Source organism: Aegilops tauschii, chromosome 4 (assembly GCF_002575655.3).
Source record: "Aegilops tauschii subsp. strangulata cultivar AL8/78 chromosome 4, Aet v6.0, whole genome shotgun sequence".
NCBI classification, from domain to species: Eukaryota; Viridiplantae; Streptophyta; class Magnoliopsida; order Poales; family Poaceae; genus Aegilops; species Aegilops tauschii.
The window spans coordinates 207,289,561-207,310,811 of NC_053038.3; the positions used below are offsets into that span (position 1 = coordinate 207,289,561).

Sequence of the window (21,251 nt, forward strand, 5' to 3'; positions counted from 1 at the left end):
GTGCTCATGGAGCGGACGTTTTGAAGACTCCAACATTTCATTGAAGGCCTTTGCAGATTCCTCCATCTCCTCGTCCAAATCCCGAGCATCATCAAAGTCTTGCACCATGTTTTCCATCCCGGTACCATGCTCGTCGGTGCGACGACGATCCACCTCAGCTCGGTCACGTTGGGCAGACTCACCATGAAATGTCCACACCGTATAATCGGGCGTAAAACCACTCTTCTGCAGGTGTTTGCCCATTTCAGCCTCTGTCCTCTTTTCCCAATTGCCGCACCGTAAACAGGGGCACCAGGTTTTCCTTTGGCCATTTGCAAATGCGGCTCGCACAAACCCCTTGGTTTTTGTGAACCATTCAGTGCTCCATTTGTTCTGACCAGTGTGACCGGTGTACATCCACGCACGATCACTCATCTTGACTTTCAGAGCTACTAGACACACAACAAATATATATATATAATTCACCATGTATGTATTCATCAGTTGATCTACTTTGTCAATTTTATTACGTCCATGCAACCTACACTCTAATAGGTAATGATAGGTCCTAATCCCACCCGAGTATGTTTAGATTGGGTTCATTTTCCCATGCTATGCCCCGGATCCTACGCAAAATTTCGGCAGCACCTCCCCACTGTTCTCCTGATACACGTCTCTGCAATAAACAGAGAGGATGTGTACCCGGAGAACAACAGGGGAGGCACTGACGAAATTTATGCGTCGGATCCGGAGCAAAGCATATGGGAAAATGAACCCAATCTAAACATACTCGGGCTGTCCATGGATAGCGTTGGACAATTCGAAAGAATCAAGGTTATAAATATGCAAATGCATGCATATTTATAACTATGACGCTTTCGAATGGGAGACACATATTGGTTACGCATACTGATGATTCAAGACACATATATATCTAGCTATCAAGTTTCATCGGAATAGATCAAATAATTAATGGGGGAGGAGGACATGTCATTTGTGCTCACCCACGAACGAAGGGGCAGAGCTCGTCAAACGCACGGCGAGGTCGTCGAACACCAAACCTCGCAGCGATGAAACAACTGCACATTTAAAACTACCCGATCAACACAATTATATATGATGTTTTTCATAACAAAATCGAAAGATATATGACCTAACTAATAATTCACAAATATATGACCCCGTCGGCTTCTGGAAGGCCAAAGAACACCTTTTCGGGAGGTGTCGGGGGTCGGGGTGTCGTGTCGGTCTCGGGGTGCCGTGTCGGGGTCTCGGGGTCGGGGTGTCGGGTCGGGGTCGGGGTGCCGTGTCGGTGTCGGGGTCGGGGTGTCGGGTCAGGCTCGGGGTCGGGGTGTCGGGGTCGGGGTCGGGGTCAGGGTCTCGGGGTCGGGGTCGGGGTCGGGGTCTCGGGGTCGGGGTGTCGGGGTGTCGGGGGTGTCGTGTCGGTGTCGGGGTGCCGTGTCGGTGTCGGGGTGCCGTGTCGGGGTCGGGGTGCTGTTTCGGGGTCGGGGGGTCGGGCTGTCGTGTCGGGGTCAGGGGGTTAGGGGGTCGGGGGGTCGGGGTGTCGTGTCGGGGTCAGGGGGTTAGGGGGTCGGGTGTCGGGGTGGAGTCGGGGTCGGGTGTCGGGGTGTGGTGTCGGGGTTGGGGGGTCAGGGGGTCTTCTCATTCTTCTACTACTTCTACTTCTTCTACTACTTCTACTTCTTCTCATCCCCCGTCTTCTTCTTCTTCTTCTTTCTCCTCCTCCTCCTCCTCCTCCTCCTCCTCCTCTTCTTCTTCTTCTTCTTCTTCTTGCTCCTCCTCCTCCTCCTCCTCCTCTTCTTCTTCTTCTTCTTCTTCTTCTTCTTCTTCTTCTTCTTCTTCTTTCTCCTCCTCCTCCTCCTCCTCCTCCTCCTCTTCTTCTTCTTCTTCTTCTTCTTCTTCTTCTTCTTCTTTCTCCTCCTCCTCCTCCTCCTCCTCCTCCTCCTCCTCCTCTTCTTCTTCTTCTTCTTCTTCTTCTTCTTCTTCTTCTTCTTCTTCTTCTTCTTCTTTCTCCTCCTCCTCCTCCTCTTCCTCTTCTTCTTCTTCTTCTTCTTCTTCTTCTTCTTCTTCTTCTTCTTCTTCTTTCTCCTCCTCCTCCTCCTCTTCCTCTTCTTCTTCTTCTTCTTCTTCTTCTTCTTCTTCTTCTTCTTCTTCTTCTTCTTCTTCTTCTTCTTCCCCCTTCTACTTAACCTAAACCTAAACTAAAAACATAAACTAATTAAAACTAAACTATTTAAACTAATTAAACTAAATAACCTAAACTAATTAATTCTAAACTGAAAAAACATAAACTAAAAAACCTTATCTAAACAGAAAAAAAAACAGAAAAAAAATGGGAGGGGCTCACTGTGGGGGGCGCCGACGGGTCGGGGAGGGGCCGGCGACGGGGGGCCGGGGCGGGGCGGTGGAGGAGGCGGGGCGGCGGGGGCCCGGCCGGCGGGGGGCCGGGGCGGGGCGGTGGAGGAGGCGGGGCGGCGGGGGGGCGGGCGGCGGGGGGCCGGGGCGGGGCGGTGGAGGAGGCGGCGGGGGGCGCGGGGTGGCGGGGGGCCGGGGCGGGGGGGGCGACGGGGCGGTGGGGCGGCGGGCCGACGGGGCGGCGGGCGGCGGCGGCGGGGTCGGAGGAGAAGGGCGCGCGAGGACGAAGTGAGTAACGGGCGGGGGGGGCACTTGCCGTTAGTCAAGTGCCCTCTTTGCCATCCGCCAGCCTTTGCCGACCGCCTTTTTGCCTCTTTGCCGTCTGCTAGCGGACGGCAAAGAGGTGGGCCGTTAACATTTTTTCAAATGAGTGGGGGGTGGGGGCCACCACACTCTTTGCCGTCCGCCAGCGGATGGCAAAGATTCTTTGCCGTCAGCTGGCAGACGGCAAAGAGCTGGCAGATGGCAAAGAGCTTCTTTGCCGTCAGCCTTTTCTTTGCCGTCTACTTATGCGTAGCTGATGGCAAAGAGCTGCTTTGCCGTCAGCTAGCAGACGGCAAAGAGCTGGCAGATGGCAAATTAGCTGATTCCAGTAGTGTGTCTTTATAGAATGCTTCATGTGCTTCACTTATATCATTTGAAGTTTGGATTGCCTGTTTCTCTTCACATAGAAAACCGCCATTTGTAGAATGCTCTTTTGCTTCACTTATATTCGTTAGAGCGTTGGCATATCTTTTGTAGAAAGAATTAAACTCTCTTGCTTCACTTATATCTATTTAGAGAGTTGACAGGAACTGGTCATTCACATCGTTAGTCATAAAATCCTACATAAAACTTGTAGATCATTGAATATGATATGTTTGATTCCTTGCAATAGTTTTGCGATACAAAGATGGTGATATTAGAGTCATGCTAGTGGGTAGTTGTGGATTGTAGAAATACTTGTGTTGAAGTTTGTGATTCCCGTAGCATGCACATATGGTGAACCGTTATGTGATGAAGTCGGAGCATGATTTATTTATTGATTATCTTCCTTATGAGTGGCGGTCGGGGACGAGCGATGGTCTTTTCCTACCAATCTATCCCCCTAGGAGCATGCGCGTAGTACTTTGTTTCGATGACTAATAGATTTTTGCAATAAGTATGTGAGTTCTTTATGACTAGTGTTGAGTCCATGGATTATACGCACTCTCACCCTTCCATCATTGCTAGCCTCTTCGGTGCCGTGCATTGCCCTTTCTCACCTCGAGAGTTGGTGCAAACTTCGCCGGTGCATCCAAACCCCATGATATGATACGCTCTATCACACATAATCCTCCTTATATCTTCCTCAAAACAGCCACCATACCTACCTATCGTGGCATTTCCATAGCCATTCCGAGATATATAGCCATGCAACTTCCATCATCATCGTATACATGACTTGAGCATTTATTGTCATATTGCTTTGCATGATCGTAAGATAGCTAGCATGATGTTTTCATGGCTTGTCCGTTTTTTGATGTCATTGTTATGCTAGATCATTGCATATCCCGGTACACCGCCGGAGGCATTCATATAGAGTCATATCTTTGTTCTAGTATCGAGTTGTAATATTGAGTTGTAAGTAAATAAAAGTGTGATGATCATCATTATTAGAACATTGTCCCATGTGAGGTTATCAAAATAAAAGTGGCCAAAGAAGCCCCAAAAAGAGAGAGAGGCCAAAGAAGCCTAAAAAAGAGAGAGAAAAAAATAAAAAAATGAGAGAAAAAAAATAAAAAAAATGAGAGAAAAGAGAGAAGGGACAATGTTACTATCCTTTTACCACACTTGTGCTTCAGAGTAGCACCATGTTATTCATATAGAGAGTCTCTTGAGTTATCACTTTCATATACTAGTGGGAATTTTCATTATAGAACTTGGCTTGTATATTCGAACAATGGGCTTCCTCAAATGCCCTAGGTCTTCATGAGCAAGCAAGTTGGGTGCACACCCACTTAGTTCCAGTTTGAGCTTTCATACACTTATAGCTCTAGTGCATCCGTTGCATGGCAATCCCTACTCCTCACATTGACATCAAGTGATGGGCATCTCCATAGCCCATCGATTAGCCGTGTCGATGTGAGACTTTCTCCTTTTTGTCTTCTCCACACAACCTCCACCATCATATTCTATTCCACCTATAGTGCTATGTCCATGGCTCACGCTCATGTATTGTGTGAAAGTTGAAAAGGTTTGAGAACGTCAAAAGTATGAAACAATTGCTTGGCTTGTCATCGGGGTTGTGCATGATTTGAATATTTTGTGTGGTGAAGATGGAGCATAGCCAGACCATAAGATTTTGTAGGGATAACTTTCTTTGGCCATGTTATTTTGAAAAGACATGATTACTTTATTAGTATGCTTGAAGTATTATTGTCTTAATGTCAAATGATAGACTATTGCTTTGAATCACTCGTGTCTTAATATTCATGCCGTGATTGGATTACATGATCAAGATTATGCTAGGTAGCATTCCACATCAAAAATTATCTTTTTTATCATTTACCTACTCGAGGACGTGCAGGAATTAAGCTTGGGGATGCTGATACGTCTCCATCGTATCTATAATTTTTTATTGTTCCATGCCAATATTCTACAACTTTTACATTATTTTGGCAACTTTTTATACTATTTTTGGGATAACATATTGATCCAGTGCCTAGTGCTTGTTCCTGTTTGTTGCATGTTTTTTGTTTTGTAGAAAATCCATATCAAACGGAGTCCAAACGGGATAAAAACTGACGGAGATTTTTTTTGGAATATATGTGAATTTTGGAAAGTGGAATCAACGCGAGACGATGCCCGAGGGGCCCACGAGGGTGAGGGGCGCGCCCTAGTGGGTCAGGTGCGCCCTGGGCCCTCGTGGCCATTCCGTAAGGTGGTTGGCGCCCTTCTTTCGCCGCAAGAAAGCCAATATCTGGATAAAAATCATGTCCAAATTTCATCCCAATCGGAGTTACGGATCTCCGGGAATTTAAGAAATGATGAAAGGGCAGAATCAGGAAACGCTGAAACAGAGAGAGACAGAGAGACAGATCCAATCTCGGAGGGGCTCTCGCCCCTCCGCCGCCATGGAGGCCATGGACCAGAGGGGAAATCCTTCTCCCATCTAGGGAGAAGGTCAAGGAAGAAGAAGAAGAAGAAGAAGGGGGTCCCTCTCCCCCTCTCCCCCGGTGGCGCCGGAACGCCGCCGGGGCCATCATCGTCACCGCAATCTACACCAACACCTCTGTCATCTTCACCAACATCTTCATCACCTTCCCCCATCTATCTACGGCGGTCCACTCTCCCGCAACCCGTTGTACCCTCTACTTGAACATGGTGCTTTATGCTTCATATTATTATCCAATGATGTGTTGCCATCCTATTATGTCTGAGTAGATTTTCGTTGTCCTATCGGTAATTGGTGAATTGCTATGATTGGTTTAATTTGCTTGTGGTTATGTTGCTGTCCTTTGGTGCCCATCATATGAGCGCACGCATGGATCACACCATAGGGTTAGTTGTATGTTGATAGGACTATGTATTGGAGGGCAAGAGTGACAGAAGCTTCAACCTAGCATAGAAATTGATGCATACGGGATTGAAGGGGGACCAATATATCTTAATGCTATGGTTGGGTTTTACCTTAATGAATGTTAGTAGTTACGGATGCTTGCTAATAGTTCCAATCATAAGTGCATAGAATTCCAAGTCAGGGATGACATGCTAGCAGTGGCCTCTCCCACATAAAACTTGCTATCGGCTAGTAAAGTAGTCAATTGCTTAGGGACAATTTCACAACACCTACCACCACTTTTCCACACTCGCTATACTAACTTTATTGCTTCTTTACCTAAACAGCCCCTAGTTTTTATTTGCGTACTCTTTATATTCTTGCAAACCTATCCAACAACACCTACAAAGTACTTCTAGTTTCATACTTGTTTTAGGTAAAGCGAACGTTAAACGTGCATAGAGTTGTATCGGTGGTCGATAGAACTTGAGGGAATATTTGTTCTACCTTTAGCTCCTCGTTGGGTTCGGCACTCTTACTTATCGAAAGAGGCTACAATTGATCCCCTATACTTGTGGGTTATCAGCGTACTCTGAAGAGGCATGCTTCCGGGGGTCCTTCTCGGTGTCCTTGCCAGCTTTCTTAACTTTCTTTTTCTCCTTGCCGGGAGTTGAGGCCTTAATGGCCTCTGCTGCTACCACATCTCTGTACATCTCGGTGATGTCGATAACTGCATCCCTCTTATCTGATGGAATGGAGAACTCCCATAGGGCCCGACATCTTCAAGGTGTTATATGCGTAATGGGACGCCGCCATGAACTTGGCCAAAGCTGGACAACTAAGGATTCCGTTGAATGGCAGGGGAAGCTCAACAACATCAAATACAACCTTTCCAGTCCTAAAGTTTAGTTCGCCACGAAATGTTACTGGCAAAGTAATCTTTCCCTTTTGGCTGACTCATTCCTTGGTTGATCCCCTGGAATAGGTCAGTCTTCGTCAGGAATTTGAAGTTTCTTAAGCACATCGGGGGAAATCAAACTCAACCCTGCCCCACCGTCAACCAACATCTTTGTGACCTTGAGGTTGTGGATTGTTGGTGAAACCAACAATGGCAAGCATCCAACCGCAGTGGTGCGATCCGGATGATCCTCAATGTAAAAAATGATGGGCGTGCGGGACCATTGAGTGTTTCTCGAGCGTTTGCCACCGGCTCTGTCGCATTGACTTCACGCGCCCACTACTTGAGTTGGCGGTGAGAGGAATGCAAGGATGCGCCCCCATCAATGCACATTACCTCAGTAGCCTTCTGAAATTCCTATTCACCGGTTTCATTATCATCCTCTTCACTGTCATCTTCACTTTCCTTTTTCTCACGGCCCCTGGCGGGCTTCTCATTCTGCTGATTGACCTTGCCGCGACGATTACTGCGGCCACCGCAACCCTTCCTGCCAGTGCCGTCCTGGCCTATCTCCTTATCACGCCTTTCATATCCAGCCTTCTACCTTTCCACCAGTTGTTCGACTTGTTTACAATCTTGGAGATCATGGCCCTTGGTCCTGTGGATCTTGCAGTATGGCCCGTCGGATTTACCAGTTTTCTCAGCCGTCGTAGCTGCCCGACAGTCAATGCAAGTAGCAGCTTCCTTGCCGGGTGCCTCGGTCTTTGCCTTCTTGCTGGTGCTAAGGTCACAGGAGCTCTCAACGGCCATCACTGCTTTCCCTTTACACTTCTTGCTGTGCTTTCTATTCCTCTTCCTAGGGGTGGCAGCGTTGTCGTCGTCTTCCAAATCGACTTCGACACCAACCTCTTCCTCGGGAAGTCTTCTTCCCTCTTCGGCATGAGCACACTTGTCTGCCAACATGTAGAGTTCGTTGACGGTCTTTGGAAGCCGAACATTCATCTTGGCACGCATCCTTCGATTGTGCACATTCGTGTGGAATGCGGCAATCACAGCTGCCGGATGTATCTTAGGAATGTTGCGGTGCACCCGACTAAATCTCTATAGGTACTTACACAAACTCTCCCCTTCTTTCTATTTCACTTCTTTACCATCGTAAGTTCATACAACGCTTATTTTCCTGTGCAATAAAAGATCATACATATTTTAGGAGCAAATTTTATTGCTTTTGCATCGATGACAACTTACTTGAAGGATCTTATTCAATCCATAGGTAGATATGGTGGACACTCATGGCAAGAAACTAGGTTTAAGGGCTATTGGATGCACACGTAGTATCTCTACCTAGTATGATTTTTTGGCTAGCAAATATCCTAAGCAAGCACCACATGTTGGAGGATCAATAAAAATATAACTTCTATACAAATGTACCCAAACATAACTCATTATGTTGTCTTCCTTGTCCAATTTCAACTAATTTGATCAAGTTTGAAAATAATTAATGGGTAATCACAATTATAAAAGATGTACAAGATAATATATTTGTATGTGCAAGTTCTCTTCCTTATACTAATCTTTCATGAATTGCTTGTATGACCAATATTCTGATTGTCAAATTTCAATAGATTTTGCTTTCTAAACCCAATGTGAAGCTACTACTAGGTATGATACAAGCATATGAAGCACATATAATTTCAACTTTATGAAATTCAATTCATTCAACAATTTACTCTTAGGATATAAGTGAAGAACAAGAATAATTGACAAACTACTCCAAAAAGATATAAGTGAAGATCAAATGAGTAGTTAAATAATTAAGTAGCTATGTGATGACTCTCTCTCTCTCTCTCTCTTTCAAAAATTTCAGATCTTAAGTATTTTACTCAAACCGTGAAGTAAACAAAACAAAATGACATTCCAATAATAGCACAACTCATGTGAAGAAGCAAACACTTAGGCTCAACCAATACTAACCTATAATTGTTGATGAAAAAATATGGGATGCCTACCGGGGCATCCCCAAACTTAGATACTTGAGACTTCTTGAAATGTTATCTTGGGATGCCTTGGACATTCCCAAGCTTGAGCTTTTGTGTCTCCTCAATTCCTCTCATATCATAGTATCCCTAAATCTTAAAAACTTCATCCACATAAAATTGAACAAGAACTTGTGAGATAAGTTAGTATAAATCAAGTGAAAACCTTAACATTATCTACTATAGAAAATCACTAAAATTATAATTTAACATTGCATACTAAATTCCTTTGCATATTTAATACTCCTATCCTCAAATAGAATCATTAAACAAGCAAACATATGCAAACATAACAGCAATCCGTCTAAACAGAACAGTCTGTAAAGGATGAAGAAAGATTCATACTTCTTTAACTCCAAAAGTTCTAGAAAATTACCATACTATAGATATTTTGTTATGCCTTACCGTGTAAAGATTTCAAGATCTTATCACATTCTGACTTTTCTAAAGAATCCAGAGAATGATAGAAAACTTTCTGTTTTCAAACAACAACATATAGATTTGCAAATTGAGCATGGTAAAGGCTATACTTGTCACTTTTATTGAAATATAAAAGATACAAAATACTATTCTAAATAACAACAAGCAAATCAAAAGAAAAGAAAATGACGCTCCAAGCAAAATACATATCATGTGACGAAAAAAAATATAGCTCCAAAGTGAGGTTACCGATAACGTTGAAGATGAAAGAGGGGATGCCTTTCGGGGCATCCCCAAGCTTAGTAGCTTGGGTCTTCCTTGAATATTACCTTGGGGTGCCTTGGGCATCCCCAAGCTTAGGGTCTTGCCGCTCCTTATTCTCCTCATATCGATATATCACCCAAAACTAGAATACTTCAATACCACAAAACTTAACCGAACTTCATGAGATAGGTTAGTATGATACTGTCAAGACAAGATTCATAATTTTTCTCACACAATTCCTACTGTACCCTACAATTTATATTGACCAGTATAAGCCATAGAAACTATAAAACAAGCAAACTATGCATTTAAAAAAGAATCTCTCAAAAACAGAAAAAATTGTAATGATCTGAACAATAACCATACTTATGTAAATCCAAAAATTCTGAAAAATTAGGTTAACATAGGCAATTTGTATATCAATTATAGTTCAAAAGTTCAGAATTTTTTGTCGCTCCAGTGATCTTCAACAATTCTGTTACTAGGCGCAAAAGTTTCTGTTTTTGCACAGAATCAAGTCAACTATCATCCACACTATCCCAAACGATTTACTTAGCACTTTATTGAAACAAAAGCTATAAAACATGATTAATACGGTAGCTTAATCATGTGATCTCACAAAAATTGTAGGTAAAGATATTGGGTTGTCTCCCGACAAGCGCTTTTCTTTAATGCCTTTTTAGCTAGGCATGATGATTTGAATGATGCTCACACAAAAGTAAAGAATTGAAACATAACTGGAGCATCATGAATCTTATGTTCCTCTCTCATAATAGTTTTCAGTAGCATCATGAGTGAATTCAACAATATGGTTATCACATAAAGCATTCTTTTCATGATCCCCAAGCATAGAAAATTTATTACTCTTCACATAAGCAAATTTATTCTCATTCGTAATAGTGGGAGTATCATATGAAACTTGAACACTATAAATTGTTTCCACATTAAAGGAGTAATATTCAGTAGAATATTATTCACAATTATGACAAGATTTATAAGAATAATTATCACTACTTTTTATAACATAAGTATCATCACAATAATCATCATAAGTAGCAACTTTGTTCTCATCATAGTCAATTGAAACCTCTTCCAAGATAGTGGAATCATTAGTAAATAAAGTCATGACCTCTACAAATCCACTTTTACCATTATAGTAAGATTGAACACCCTCCAAAATAGTGGGATAATAATTATCTAAAGTTGACACCCTTCCAAACCCACTTTCGTAAATATTGCAATCATCATAAATAGGAGGCATGCAATCATCATAATAAATTTGACCATTCAAAGTAAGGGGACTAAAAATATCATCTTCATTAAGCATAGCATCCCCAAGCTTGGGACAAACATTAATTGCAGCAAATAAATTCTCAAATATGTCATTCTCATCAAACATAACATCCCCAAGCTTGTGGCTTTGCATATCATAAGCATAATCACTCTCATCATTAATAGTGTGAATAACACCAATAGTATAACAATTACTATCATCATAATCTTCTAAGTTGGTGCCAAAAAGCTTTTCAAGATCATAAGAAGTATCATTATTTTCCCAGTCATAGTCATCACAACGAGTAATATGCATATCAAAATCATCTTCAATAGTTTCTCCGGACATGCATTCCACATCAAAAATTCTATTTTTATCATTTACCTCGAGGACCAGCAGGAATTAAGCTTGGGGATGCTTGATACATTTCCAATGTATCTATAATTTTTTATTGTTCCATGCTATTATAGTATCAATCTTGGATGTTTATTATGCAATTATATATTATTTTTTGGGACTAACGTATTAACCTAGTGCCCGCCAGTTGTTGTTTTTTTGCTTTTTTTGTTTTCAGGAAATCAATATCAAACAAAGTCCAAATGAAGAAAAAACCTTGGAATAAGTTTTTATAGATCAGAAGGGACTCTAGAAGGTTCGGGAGAAGACCTGAAGAGCCACGAGGGAGCGACAAACTCGGGAGGCGCGCCCCCTTGTGGGCCCCTCGTGGCACCTCTTGACCTAATTCCGCCTCTATAAATTCTCAAATATTCCCCATACATCAGAGAGCCACCCAAAATACTTTTTCCGCCGCCACAAGTTTCTGTTCTCATGAGATCCGATTTGGAGACCTTTTTCGGTACTCTGTCGGAGGGGGAATCGATCACAGAGGGCTTCTATTTCAACCTCGCCGCCCCTCCGTTGATGTGTGAGTAGTTTACCACAGACCTATGGGTCCATAGCTAGTAGTTAGAAGGCTTCTTCTTCTCTCTTTGATCTTCAATACAATGTTCTCCTCGATGTTATTGGAGATCTATTCGATGTAATCCTTTTTTCAGCGTGTTCCTCTAACAATAGCAAATTGGGCTCGCAAAATCCCAAAAGCTTTCTCCACATCTTTCCTAGCCGCCGCCTGAGCATTGTGGAAATAAATATTTTTCTTACCTTGCAGTGTCCTCAACGGCTTCACAAATGTTTGCCACCTTGGGTAGATGCCATCCACAAGATAATAGCCATAGTTGTATGTATGACCATTTGCTACAAAATCCACCGGTGTAGTTTCACCATTTGCAACCTTATTCATGAGTGGAGACCTATTAAGAACACTAATGTCATTCAAAGATCCAGGCATTTCGAAAAAGCATGCCAAATCCAAGTCTCCTGATCGGCCACCGCTTCAAGGATTATAGTGGAGCCATTTTTCTGGCTGTGAAATTGTCCATGCCATGCCTTAAGACAGTTATTCCAACTCCTATGCATGCAATCCATTGAGCTAAGCATACCTGGGAACCCGCGAGCTTTGTTCATCTCCAAAAGCCTTGCAGTGTCTTCAACATTGGGAGCTCTCAAATATTTCGGACCAAACACTTGCATAATTCTGACTGCGATGCGCTTGACACACATGATGGCTAACATACACAAAGTGGCGGTCACCTTTTGAAAGGGAATATGCCCGAGTTCTCCGGCAGAATTCCTGCTTTGCTGCAAAAACCGATCATGGCTCGCCAGTTTTCTCCGCAATGTAATTGAACAACTCGATGCTCATCCTAAAACGGCGCCGCAAGTAGGACTCGGGGTATGTGGAATTCTCCACAAAATAGTTCCTCATCAATTTGTTGTGGGCATCGATCCTATCCCTTCACAATTTCTGACGATCGATGACCGAACCACCATGCTTCGGCTTTTTATTAACGTGCATAGCTAGGGTCAATGCGATGTCCTCCTCCTCTTGAATGTTAAATTCTCCATCAGAAGAATCGTAGGACGAACTCATCTACAAAGCTGAATTTAAACTAATTAAAACTACAAAAAAATAGGCACCAAATTAAGGACAGTATAACTGCACCTAATCCCAGCTCTCATAGCGATTTGTGTTTTCGGCCGTCCATTTTCGCGATCTGCTCGTTCCTGGCCGTCAGATTTTCTGTGTAATTCCTTAACTGGCCTATGCTACTGCTCCAGAGGCCGAAAGGAAGCCCTGCGGTCGAGCAGCCCATTCTGTAGATTTTTTCTGAAGGCCCATCGTCGATCCACCCGGTCAACACACAGAAACGGGTCGTTGCGATAGAAAGAAGAAGGGGATCCGGCACTGCACGAGAGGCGAGAGGTCGATGCGGACGGTAGCTGCGAGAGAAAGAGGAGGGATGGATCGACCGGTCATGGCGACGGTGCTCCCTATAGGCTGGCCGACCTCCTTCTGTTCGCCGCCCCTCCGAACGGCAGCATCATCGAGCATCCCCCAACTTCCGTTCGTCGTAATCCTCCCAACGACAGTAGAGGTATCTTTTCTTCGGGACGTCTGTGGTATGACCAAATCGATCTAGAAAAGAGAAACCCAGGCATGCTCTAATCCATCCTCTACTGCTGCTAGGTATGATCCAATTCATCCTCCACTGCTGCCTGTAATCCAACATCCATTGTCAAGACGGCAGATGAATTTGTACCACATCGAATCTGCCTCAAACAATTGTGATTCACCAGCGACGCTGCACCAACGAAAGAACTATGAAGGATTGGTGGCAGAGTTGTTTACCTGCTCCACACGATTCAATTTTTTTGAGGGTCACCCCTGCGCCCACTTAACAGGTAAGTAACTCAGTATCCTTTTATATCCTACCCTAGATAATCTTTACTCATATAAATTCAGGACAGTCTATAATACTCTGCCCAGAAGGTTGATGCTTGCCCAAAAATTTTGTAAGGCAGATTCGTGGCATGTGCATTGCATGTCTAGGTAAATTGGGATGGACTAATCTTGATTTCTTCCATCAATTTTATTACTATAGTAGAAAAATGGTCCTGGTGCACATTGTGGACAACTGATATAGTTGATCTTTGGTAACATTTGCTTCTTTCATATTTTACATACTCATATAATTTTGTGAGATATGAGCCGGTAGAGAAAATAGAACGAGATATTCTGGTCTTGCCTACAAATGCTTCGTTATTTGAGACCTCGAGCGATGGCTCCCCACCCTATACCGTGATCTTGAGGGGCGTGTGGTGGTGTCCACCGCGACACGTCACTTTGCCCGAGGTGGCACCACTGAACCGGCTTCCCCGGCGGCGTTGACGGCCTCCCTTCGCACCTACAGTTTCCATCTCTTGGAGGAGGCCGGCATCCTCGGATGCGGTAAGACCTGATTGAATACTGCATAATTCTAGAATTGTTTTTGGGTAATTTCCTTTTTGGAGATTTATTTGGGTGATTCTCTGTATTCTAGGAATGTTATAGACGAAACTTTCCCACTATGGTGTGGAACGATTGTTAAACTGAAGTAATGTTGGCTCTTCTATACTATGTTAAACTTTCCCACTAGGCCTGTTGGACCGGCATCCCCAGGCGCAGTACCATATAAGAATCCTGCTTCCGCTCCTCTATCGTTTATGTCTTCTTCATTGCAATCTAGCTCTTATTTTTATGGTAAATTCTCAATTTCTATCATTGCATAAAAACTGAATCTAAAAAAGAAATCATGTGTTGATCCCTTATACAATATGTAATTTATAATTTATAATTAGTTTAATTTTTATTTGATATTCTTCTAAGTTCCCTATATGAGTTTCAACACAAGGTTATGCGCTACTTTGAAATTCGCATTTGAAAGTCAATCTTGACAGCAAGGTTATGCTTAGCCAATCTTGACATCAAGCTTATCTGTCTTTAGTTCATGTTGGCAAAGCTTATACTTTGGTGCTATATTTTCCAGGATTGTGATGCTTTTGCTCTGGAGAATTTCATTGAAGCTGGCAGCACCCTGAAACTTGTTACTTTTTGTGAAACTACAACAACCTTCCTTGCCTCTTGAAATTCTTCTAAAGCGGCGCTGCCAAGGTAGCCACTAACGCATCTTGCTTTTGTAAAGCTTCATTGTAACTTCTATCAGCCATAAATTGTTAGTAACGATGAAATAGAAAGGTGGAACAATAAACTCATTTCCTGATGTGAGATGTTATGTATTGGTTTGAAGATTAATTTCGGCTACCTATGTTCCATGCCATGTGACGTTAATAGTTTGATATACTATTCAAATGACCCATGGTCTTTTGCTTTCTACTCTTAAATTGACTTTTTGACAAAACAAACAATGTTAATAGGAATTTATGATTTCATTTTGTGTGTAGTTTTTTTTATATCAGAAAGAACGATTATGTCACTAAAGTACATTGCTTACAGTATATAAATGGACCTTTGATTCTCTGCGTATTAAGTACTATAAAACTTCGCTACCTAACAAATTATTTGCGTTCCTATGGCTGTGATGTTGTGGTACATTTGGGATGCTTGTAACTCTCAGAAACAATGATGATTCTCCTCACCCACGGAACATTATCATGAAGATTATAGCCATGAAAATTAAAGCATATGCTGATCTCATTCTTTTGCATCTCTACAATCCGGCACCTGTGTATAGGTGTGAAACCAGTGCTTCAAGTATATGTGCTCAATCAGTGGTTATCTAGCTCTATTTACCAAGGACATTGTTGTGTATGTTGTCATATCAAGACAAATTTTTATTTGTGAACTTTGCTTTTGCTAAATATGTATATGCGATTTCCCTTGATTACTGACTAATGTAAGGTTATGTTTGTGCAAGTATAATATGTTTCATGTGGCTATATATTCGTGAAAATTTATCATTTTCTTGTACAAATAGACGGGCGCAGCACGCGCGCCATCAATGATCTAGTTCATCTAAAAATATGAAATTGAAGCAATAGATACCTTGCAAGCGTTTTGTCAAACACCTTGTGGACGCCAAGCTGCAAATAGCCGCCAGGCGCTGTTCGTCGGATGGATGGTACGTTGAGTGGCGGCGGCGAGGAGAGAAGGTAGAGGAAGCAGCGGCGGCGCGCAGGGATAGGCGAAGGAAGCACCGATGGGTCACCGGAGCAAATGGGAAGGTGCGGGCGGCAGAGCCAGGGCGTGGAAGTTTCAAATCTGATGGTTGGTGAGATTCGCACGCCCGATTGCCATGCCCAGTGCGCGGGAGCGGACGCAACAAATAAGCTGCGCGCGATGCCGTTTTCCCAGTGCGCTGAACCAACTTTACCGTGCGTGATTTTAGCGTGTCTGCTGAAGCGCCGGTTTCTATCACGCGCTCAAAATAATCAATTTTTACAGCGCGCTTGTTGGAGATCTCTAAAAGTTGCCCTCGAAATCAGAGGAGGAGGGCTTCAGATCCACGAACTGAGCAAACTTTGACGCCAAAGTTTGACCATACCATGATAAGCTTCTGGAAGATCAATGATTTTGCGCCCATATGTCGAAAGTGAATAGCTCAATCCGCGAGGGTTTTGCAGGTTTTATCGTGCGGGCCAGCTCAACATGTGGAGTTCGGTCGGAGCCGAGCATTGAAGGGTAACGCAGCAGAAAACAAAAAATTTCTGACCTACGCACTAGCCTAGGACCACTATGAAGACTGCATACAAGGTTTGATCTTTTTCGTTACCGACTCGTAGCGCAGCGGGAAGTAGAGTCGATGACGATCGGCGGTGCAGATCCCCGCAGCTAGGATTTACAACCTCCCAACCGCGAGGATGTATACCCTCATCTGCTCCTCGGACAGCCCTCCGGGAGGCGGTCGAACAGTCCCCCGGACGGTGTCGCGGACAGCCCTTCGGGAGGACCTTCGAAACTCGAACGGTCACTCGGACAGCCCTTCGGGAGGACCTTCGAAACTCGGACGGTCACACGGACAGCCCTTCGGGAGGCACTCACGAACTAAGACCGAAACTACGATCTCTCTACAGAGTTGCACACATACGGTGTCATCTATCCGGCAGGGCTTCGCCGTCCAGAACTAATTCCCACCGGAATCCAGACAGCCTTTCGGCTCTACGAAACTATTTCGCTGGGAGGGAGAGAGAAGCCAGATCATGCATGGCACTTGTATGTGAGAAGGGATGATCCTTTAGGCAGCCCCCTCCACCCCTATTTATAGGCCAAGCCCAAGGGTGGCTTCTCCAAGAAGCCAAGGGGGGAAATACCAAAAAGGCTCTCAAGGTGGCTTCTCCAAGAAGCCAAGCAAAAAGCACTTTCACTATTCATGACGACATTTTTCAGCGTCCGTTCGAACTGAAAATATTTATGTGGGCTCGGAACATTTTCAGTACCCACTAAAATAATTTTCAACGCGTTCCGAAACAATTTCGGTTTAGTGATTTTCATCCGCGAAAAGCAAACAAGAATGCGTTTTCACTATTCATGAAGACAATTTTTCGCGTCCACTAAATCCGAAAATATTTTTGTGGGTCTTAGAATAATTCCAGTACCCACTAAAATGATTTTGGATTCGTTCTGAAACAATTTCAGATTAGTGAATTTCATCTACGAAAAACAGCCAAAGCGGTACCGGCAGCTCCGAAACATTTTCGGTTTTTATTTCTGAAAATTCCAAAAAGTTTCCAGAATGATTCTGGCACCCTCCAAGAATTATCAGGCATGTGCCGAAACCATTTTGACTTAATGGCATACCCCGAAACAACTTTTTCGGTTTCACCGAAACTCATCCGGTGACCTCTCTCTGCAGTACGATTCCGCTGTCCGAAACTTTTCGGTGTCCGAAACTTTTTCGGTGATTTTCTCTCAGACTCCCTGTCAAGTATTCAGCAGATAGATGACCCTTAAGCGTGTGACCCTATAGGTTTGGTGAAGTATAGACATGACCCGGAACCCCTTCCGATCAATGATCAACATCGGAGCCGTGGACACCCATATTGACCCCTATACCCACACGAATAAATATTCGAGTGAACCTCCAGTTGCCGTGTGCTATTCCTGTTGCTTCGCGATATGTTACAAATACCCGAGGTGAGACATGTTGGCATTCCCGTGGATGAACAACTTGTCCACTATGCTAGTTACCTCGTTACCGGTTTTGTTCTCTTTTCTCGTTTCGTGTTCCGGCATCCCCGTGATCAAATCACAAAGTGTCTGGCCAGACGATGATGGACACCGTAACACCGAGAGGGCCCGAGTATATCTCTCCATCGTCGGAGGAGCAAATCCCAATCTCGAGCTATCAAGTTACTTAACATACTTTCCCATGAACCCGTAAGCCGCCGTAATAGCCATCCAGTTACGGATGACATTTAACAAACCCCAAAGTTCATGAAGCAAGTATGAAGAAACTCGATACTCTCATGGTCTAAGGAATTATGCAAACATTAACTATCTCTGTGTTATAAATCATTAACTTGTGACGAATGTATCTCATAGCATAACATCAATTCGGGTCGATTCAACACAAACGTCCTTCCTGACATTGTGCCCTCAAAGTTGCTTGGCATAGACATGCCCATGATTGGGAAAACATAATCATGATGCAACACTTGAGCTAGTCTTAGAGGCACGACTAGGAATACATTTTACCGTTTATTATTCCACACGTGCATATGGGTTCTCCCCAGAGCCTTTATGGATATACGGGCTCGGGAACCACAGCAGTTATAGCATGAAACATAAACATAATTATGAACAGGGATATAATCAATAATATTTATTATTGCCTCTAGGGCATATCTCCTACAGACTCCCACTTGCACTAGAGACAATAATCTAGCTTATACTAATGCACTTCACACCTGTGGCACACCGGTGTAAATATGCTTCGCTTGTGGTATAGCCTGATGTCCAATGGATCTGACGACTTCAGCTCCGTGTGTATCTATGCATGTCCTCGCGTTTTCACATTTTCACAAAATTCATATTTTGTGTGGACTTGGCTTTGTATGTATGTGAATCACAGGTCGAACCTGGATTCCTCAGACTGAGTTATGGAGCAACTATCTGCAGTAGTGTCCCATTGTCAAAAGCCATCTTGGAACCATACTAAGTTCATGAATGAACTATATGATTCAACATCTTCTTTGTCGCTTCTAAAGCGTCAACATACTTAGCCCTTGTTATAGAATTCGCCACAGTAACTAGTTTGAACAAATTCCAACTAACTGTGCCACCACATTGTGTGTTACACAAAACCCTTAATTTAAATCGAAAATCGCATGGAGAAAAGATGAAGACTGTATCGATGTAACATTTCACAACGAACTCTTCATGATCTCTACTTGCGAGAAAACCATGTCATCAGTACTTACTCTAGTACTCTGTGACATCTTTCACTGTTGTCCCATGATCAGTAATTTGATCACTTTGGTATCCATACTCGCAACACCTTGGGAGTATCGGACATATCTGGTTGTTTTACATACCATGGAATACATGATTAATCCAAACACAAGAGTGTGTGGAATCTCCATCATGTATTTTACTCATCAGTGTTTTGGGACACCGAGTCTTGCAAAAACTCTTTTCATGTGACTTCGGCAAGAATCACTCCTTGGCGTTTTAAATGCTAAAAGGTTTTAGCATCTTGTCAATATGTATTCATTGCTTAGCCCCATTAGGTAAATCTATCTCCATAGATCATCATGCCTAATATTGAGGCTATTTAGCCTAAGCACTTCATCGAAAAACTATTTTCAAATGAAGTCCTAATTCGTGTCAAGAAATTTATTTCCAATTACCAATGTGCCAAGCACATAAGGTTTTTAGAAATATTATTACGCTCCCACTTACTTTCTTGAATTACAAGCATCTTCGTTACCCATTGATGAAGTCAAAACCCCTTTGACCATTTCATCAAAACATGAAGATTCCAACTCCATTTTGCTCTCTTCTGTCTATTGCTGGAACTCTGAAGTTTGCATACCTACTAGCATCCTCTGGATCGACAAATTACTTTGGACTGTATCATATACAAGTCCTAGCTTTCATTTCCATCAGATGGAAATCCTTTTATCATCCATGTTTCATATCTCATGATTGAAATATGTATTAATTGCTAGTTTAACCCGAACCGACTTTAAGCATCGCTACGATGAAAACAACCTCATCGTAGTCAACTCTTGAACTTGTTATTTGAACAAGTCGAGCTTTATGGATAAAACATTTTTATCCGTATCAGTTTTAAGTTCCATAAATATTCGTTAGACTCTAAGTCTTCCGAAAGGTGTATCAAGGTTTAAATCTTGAATCACTTATATGGAAACTAACTCGGGTTGTATTGGCATTTAGCCAATTCTGGAGTCAAGGCCCATCAACGCTTCCTTGTGTATCGTAGGTATAATGTTGTCTAACAACAATATCTCGTTTGCGCACCTGAGAGGTTTGCACGAGCCTTGCCTACGCGGTTCAGCTGCAAGTTCGACCGAAGTTCATACATTTTATTGTAGAGACTTCCGTATCAGTCGCAGTAGGAAACTCTGGAATTACTTCCAAGGTCTCTTTCCTTTGATCTGATGACGTAGATATTGTTTATCTCGTCGAGTTGCACTATTCTCCCACTCACCTTTTTGAAAGAACCATTCTCTTTAAAAGCACACCGTTTCGCGGCAAAACTATTTGCCTCGGTATAGTGAGGGAGGAATACCCAACATTTTGGTATAACCTACAAAGTAGCACTTGTCTGATTTGGAATAGGTTTGTAACCTTTTACACAAGCCCCATATTCCAAATGTTAAGAAAAGATATAACATGGTTGGGCGTACCATACCATGGCTTCATTTCAACTGACCCGATGTAGCTCTTTTCAGTGTAAAAGCCGCAGTCTCTAAAGCATCACTTTAAAAAGGATAATGGCAAATTTATTTATGCCATCTTTGACCTTACCATGTCATAAATGGTTTGATTACATCTCCACAGACTTTCCACTTGCAGTGGTGTTCCGGGAGGTGCAAGTTATGAAACCCCTTTCACAACTCATCGGACATTCGCTAAACATGTAACTCAAATATTCCTTTGTGCAATCAAATTGCAGAAACATAATTTTCTTGTTACAATAACTTCTACTTCATTTTTGAGAACCTTTCAAATGATTTCAAAAGATCCAGACTTACGTCTCATCAAGTAAATATCCATATATCTACTTGAGTCATTTGTGAAGATAAATAAATCCACCACTAACAACACTTATCAGACTACACACATCAAATGTATGATCACTAATAAGTTTGTTGTTCGTTCCTTATGGCCTGTGAACGGTATTTTAGTCACTTCACTTTTCGGAGGAAAGTTGCAAGTGTCAGATGATTCAAAATCAAAAAGACTTCAAAATCCATCATAATGGAATTTTCCATGCGGGTTTCTCCAATGTGACCAAATGTAGTGCCACACTTGTGTGGTATTCTTTTAGTCTTACGACATTT

At 42.8% G+C, this 21,251-nt stretch overlaps 1 long non-coding RNA gene across 2 annotated transcripts; it reads left to right on the forward strand.

The window, feature by feature from the left end:
• Positions 1–13,027: 13,027 nt before the first annotated feature.
• LOC109734327 (uncharacterized) lies at positions 13,028–15,664 on the forward strand. Of its 2 annotated transcripts, XR_002225836.4 has the most exons (4): positions 13,034–13,321; positions 13,414–14,175; positions 14,753–14,877; positions 15,341–15,664. It is a non-coding gene; the product is annotated as an uncharacterized lncRNA (long non-coding RNA). The 2 variants fall into 2 exon arrangements; XR_002225835.4 differs by lacking the exon at positions 15,341–15,664 and having other exon boundaries at positions 13,028–13,321; positions 14,753–15,099.
• The last annotated feature ends 5,587 nt before the right edge of the window (positions 15,665–21,251 follow it).